The 5,049-nt window shown below is 38.6% G+C and overlaps 1 pseudogene; it reads right to left on the bottom strand.

The window, feature by feature from the left end:
* Positions 1–2,875: 2,875 nt before the first annotated feature.
* On the bottom strand, positions 2,876–2,991 carry LOC112471284 (annotated as a pseudogene).
* Between the last annotated feature and the right edge of the window lie 2,058 nt (positions 2,992–5,049).

Raw genomic sequence — 5,049 nt, 5'->3', positions numbered from 1 at the left:
AGGTCAGGCTGAGAGGCTTGCATCCTACCAATGGTCTCACACAGTTAGGCTCAGGCCTCTTACCACATCCTGCAAACCACAAGAGCTCCAGGTAGTTAAGGCAAGGGCAGCTGCCCAGGGACTAGGATGAGACAATATAGATATTAATCTAGAGTGCAAAATTTAATATCCCACGTACGAGTAAAGTCATATGGTTCTCAACTTTTTCTGACTTATTTTGCTTAGCATGATAATCTCAAGGTCCATCCATGTTGTCACAAATGGCAGTATTTTACCTTTTCTTATGACAGAGTAATATTCCATTGTGTATATGTACCACATTTTCTCTATACAGTCATCTATCAAAGGGCATTTTGGTCATTTCCATGTCTGGGCCACCATGAATAATGCTGCAATGAACATTGGGGTGCACATATCTTTACGAATAGTGTTTTCAGTTTTGTGGGGGTCGATACCCAGAAGAAAGATCGCTAGGTCATATGGTAATTCTATTCTTAATTTTTTGAGGAACCTCCATGTTTTCCATAGTGGCTGTACCAATTTACTTTCCCATCATTTTCCCCACAACCTCTCCAACACTTGTTATTACTTGTCTTGTTGATGGTAGCCATTCTTACAGATGAAAGGTGGTATCTCAGTGTGGTTTTGATTTGCATTTCCCTAATAGCTAGTGAAGTTGAGCACTTTCTCATGTCTGTTGGCCATTTGAATGTCTTCTTGGAAGAAATGTCTGTTTAGATCCTCTGCCCATCTTTTTAAGAGAAATATTTTATTTTTTAAATATTTATATTAGTTTCAGGTATATAGTACAATGGTTAGACATTTATATAATTTATAAAGTGAGCCCCCAATTACTCTAGCATCTATCTGGCACCACACACAGCCGTTATAATAATAGTGACTATATTCCCTATACTGTAATCTATACATCCCTATGGCTGTTTTGTAGCTACTAATTCGTAGTTCACCTTTTTCACTCAGTCCCCAACCCCTGCCCTCTGGCAATCACCAGTTTGTTCTCTGTATCTGTGAGTCTATTTTCATTTAGTTCGTTCATTTCTTTTGTTCCTTAGATTCTACATATAAGAGAGATCATACGGTATTTATCTTTCTCTGTCTGACTTATTTCACTCAGCGTAATACTCTCTAGGTCCATCCATGTCATTGCAAATGGTAAGGTTTCATTTTTTATGGCTGAATAACATTCCATTGTATATTTGTACCACAACTTCTTCATCCAATCATCTATTGATGGATACTTAGGTTGCTTCCATATCTTGGCTATTGTGAATAGTGCTGCTATGAACATAGGGGTGCACAAATCTTTATGGACTAGTGTTTTGGTTTTTTTGGATAAATACCTAGAAGTGCAATTGCTGGGTCAAAAGGTAGTTCTATTTTTAATTTTTTGAGGAACCTCCAAACTTTTTTCCATAGGGGCTGTACTAATTTGCAATCTCATCAATAGTGTATTATGGCTCCCTTTTCTCCACATCTTCACCAACACTTGTTTTTTGAATTATTGATGATAGTCAATCTGACAGGTGTGAAGCGGTATTGCATTGTGGTTTTAATTTGCATTTCTCTGATGATTATTGACCTTGAGCATCTTTCCAGATGTCTGTTGGCCATCTGTATATCTTCTTTGGAGAAATGTCTATTCGTTTCCTCTGCCCATTTTTAAATTGGATTTTTTGTTGTTGAATTGTACGAGCTCTTTGTATATTTTGGATATTAACCCCTTATCAGAGGTATTGTTTGCAGATATCTTCTCCCATTCAGTTGATTACCTCTTTGTATTGTTGATGGTTTCTTTTGTTGTGCAGAAGCATTTGGTTTGATATAGTCTCATTCTTTATTTTTGCTTTTATTTCCCTTGCCTTTGAGGTCAATTTCATAAAGTCCTCTGTAAGATCGAGGTCCATGAGTTTATACTTATGTTTTTTTTTCTTCTATGCAGTTTATTGTTTCGGATCTTATATTTACATCTATGATCCATTTTGAGTTAATTTTGGTGTATGGTGACAAATAGCAGTCTAGCTTTATTCTTTTGCATGTGGCTTTCTAATTTTCCCAGCACCAATTATTGAAGAGGCTCTCCATTGTATATTTTTGGCTCCTTTGTTGAAAATTACTTGCCCACATACATGTGGATTTATTTCTGAGTTCTCAATTCTGTTCCATTAATCTGTGTGTCTGTTTTTCTGCCAATACCATGCTGTTTTGATTATTGTTGCTTTGTAGTATAATTTGAAGTGAGACAACCTACGACTCATAGATACACAGTTTAATGGTTACCAAAGGGAAAAGGGGAGAGGGAGGAGATAAGGGTAAAGGGAATCAAATATAGGGTGATGGAAGGAAATTTAACTTTGGGTGGTGAACACACAATGTATTATACATATGACATATTATTGAATTATACACTTGAAACTTAAATAATTTCATTAACCAATGTCACCCCAATAAGTTTAATTAAAAAAAAAAAAGAGTCAGAAAAACAAAAAAAAAATTTAAGGGGGGGGTGCCAAAATAATGATATTCTAATGAAATATTAAAAAATAAAAGTTTATACAAACAAAATCAATGATCAAGGGAGCTCTCTTCTATTATTCCATTATGTAGCTCATTATTCAAAGGTTATATGTGATCTTCGGGTAATTTTCTCATGGGTTCTTCAAACCTCTCCCTGAGATCAGGAAGTGGGCAGCATAAATAGGCCAGCCTTTGGGAACTAGAACCCTGGAGTTACAGCTCCATCTACCCCAGTTAATCTGGGACCTACACAGAAGAAGAGGGAGCCTAAATTTACTGCTTACTTCCAACCTGAAGCACTCCCCAGTGTGAAATGGATTATTATTATTATTATTATTTATGCCTACAGCACATGGTCTTCCTAGCTGGTCTCCCATCCAAGTACTAACCAGGCCCAGCTCTGCTTAGCTTCCGAGATCAGACATCGGGCTTGTTCAGGGCGGCATGGCCATAGACGAAACTGAATATTATTAATGTGGATCTTTACCCACAGTTTGGCTTACTGCCTCTTCCTGGAGAGACTCCATACCCTGGGTACAAGGTATGAGATAATCATTGCTTCAGTGTTTGACAGGCTAACTTGCTTGAGGAATCAACTGTCTTGTTTCTGTGGTGCCCGCCATTTTGGTTTTTGATAAAAGAATGAACCATTCCTATCTTCCTCCACACTCCAAGAAGAGTAACCAGCACCTTTTGTTCTAGAGATTAGGCCTTCTCTCATTTCAGAAAAAAACATTAAAGAAATCAACAGGCTTTTGTTTTTGAAAGTAGTCCAGGGTCTCAGAGGTGATAAAGTTGTTCTGTCTGAGAGAAAAAAGGGCTCTTAGGATTAGAGGAGGGCAGAGAGAAAATTTCCTGAGCCTGGCTCTGAAGAGGATGGTGCTAAAAGGCACTGCAGTTTCCTTGTGTGATCAGATCCTGCTCCTGCCCTTGCTCTCCCACAGACCCCTGGGGCAGTAGGACTTTGAAAACAGATGGACTGTGTGCTCAGGGAGCTGAGCAAAGACACTGTTGTTTGGAAGCCTCAACAGTGGTCTCTATGTCTCACTGGGCCTAGAGAAAAGGCCTTAGTATAGAGACGACTGTCACTGCCAAAGAGCACCATTGGTGCAGATTCTGGTGGCAGACTCTGACTAAAAGACATCTCCTAAATACCTAAAAGCGCCTGAGAAAGAACCAAGATTAGATTTTCCACCCATTGGTGGATGGGAGCCAAGGATATTTAATTTAGAAAACTAAAGAAATGTGACATTTAGATGATGCATATGTTATGGAGCAAAGTTATACCTGTTAACAACGTTTAACACCAGCCTTCAAATTTGCCTTTAAAGTATGTAGGTTTTTAGCTTAAAGAAACTTCCAGCTCGATTTGTTTAACTTGCTCCTCAGGAGTTAGGAAGTATTCCAGGATATGTGTATATGGGTGTGCATGCTGCTCTGTGAGTGTGCCCCCACCTGAGCACCATTCCAGTCTCTCTCTTACCAATTCAATGGGAACTTGAGTCAAAGCAGACCTGGCCAAGGACATGCCCTGGAAGTGGGAGGAAAGGGAGCTGGGCAAGAGTGACACCCAGACTGAGATTGCGCAGGACTGGGGTTTACCAAATGTTCCTGTGAAACCCATACACAAGTCTGTACTGCCTCCAGGTGGCCACATCAGACAGAGCCCTGTCCCACGCTTTGGAGAGAAGACCCATGTGTATGTCTCTTCCAGCTGGAGCATTTTGGAGTAGCAGGGAAACAAGAAGAGAAGCTAAGATATACAATCACCAAACTGGACACTGGAATGTTTAAGGAATATCTTTTTGCAATGTCACTATGTAATTTTGGCATAAACTTAAAATAGATTCAGAGAAATTGATTCAGTTTGCTAGCTAAAATGCTCAGGTATTTGGGCAAGAGAATGCTAGGTAATTGTGGTTTACCTAAAATAATTTTTCAGTTCTTACCACTAAAGACATATTTTAAAAGCTAATATGACTTTCCTGATATTCGATCATTCAAACAATTATTGGGAGTTTAGTTTATGTCATGCACTAGTCTAGAAATGGCTAATATAAAAACATTGTCTCTGCCCGCAGAGTTTACAGTTTAGGAGAAGAGATGTGTAAGTATGATGTAATAATAATAAATAATAATAATAATAAATGTTATGTACATTGATAGAGGTATATATAAAATATGCAAGTACCTAATGAATCAGGGGATGGGGCTACTTAGGGAAGGCAAAAGTGATGTTTGAGCTGAATCTTAAATGATGAATAGGATTAACTATGTGAGGGCAAGGGGTTGACAATAGAAAGAGACCACATTTCAGTCAGAAAAGCCAACAATAACAAAGACATGGAGGGAAATAAAGGTGGAGGCAGGAGGGACCCAAAGAGTCAGAAGAAGCTGACAGGAAAGGCCTTACACATATCAGATTAAAGAGTGCAGATCATCCTGTGGCATCACTGAAGAGTTTTAAGCAGGAGAGACATATGGTCAGATTTAATTTTACAAATATGCTAGCAC

This window comes from Pteropus alecto, unplaced genomic scaffold (assembly GCF_000325575.1).
Source record: "Pteropus alecto unplaced genomic scaffold, ASM32557v1 scaffold45, whole genome shotgun sequence".
Classification (NCBI taxonomy): domain Eukaryota; kingdom Metazoa; phylum Chordata; class Mammalia; order Chiroptera; family Pteropodidae; genus Pteropus; species Pteropus alecto.
This window is presented reverse-complemented; position numbering and strand designations above follow the sequence as displayed.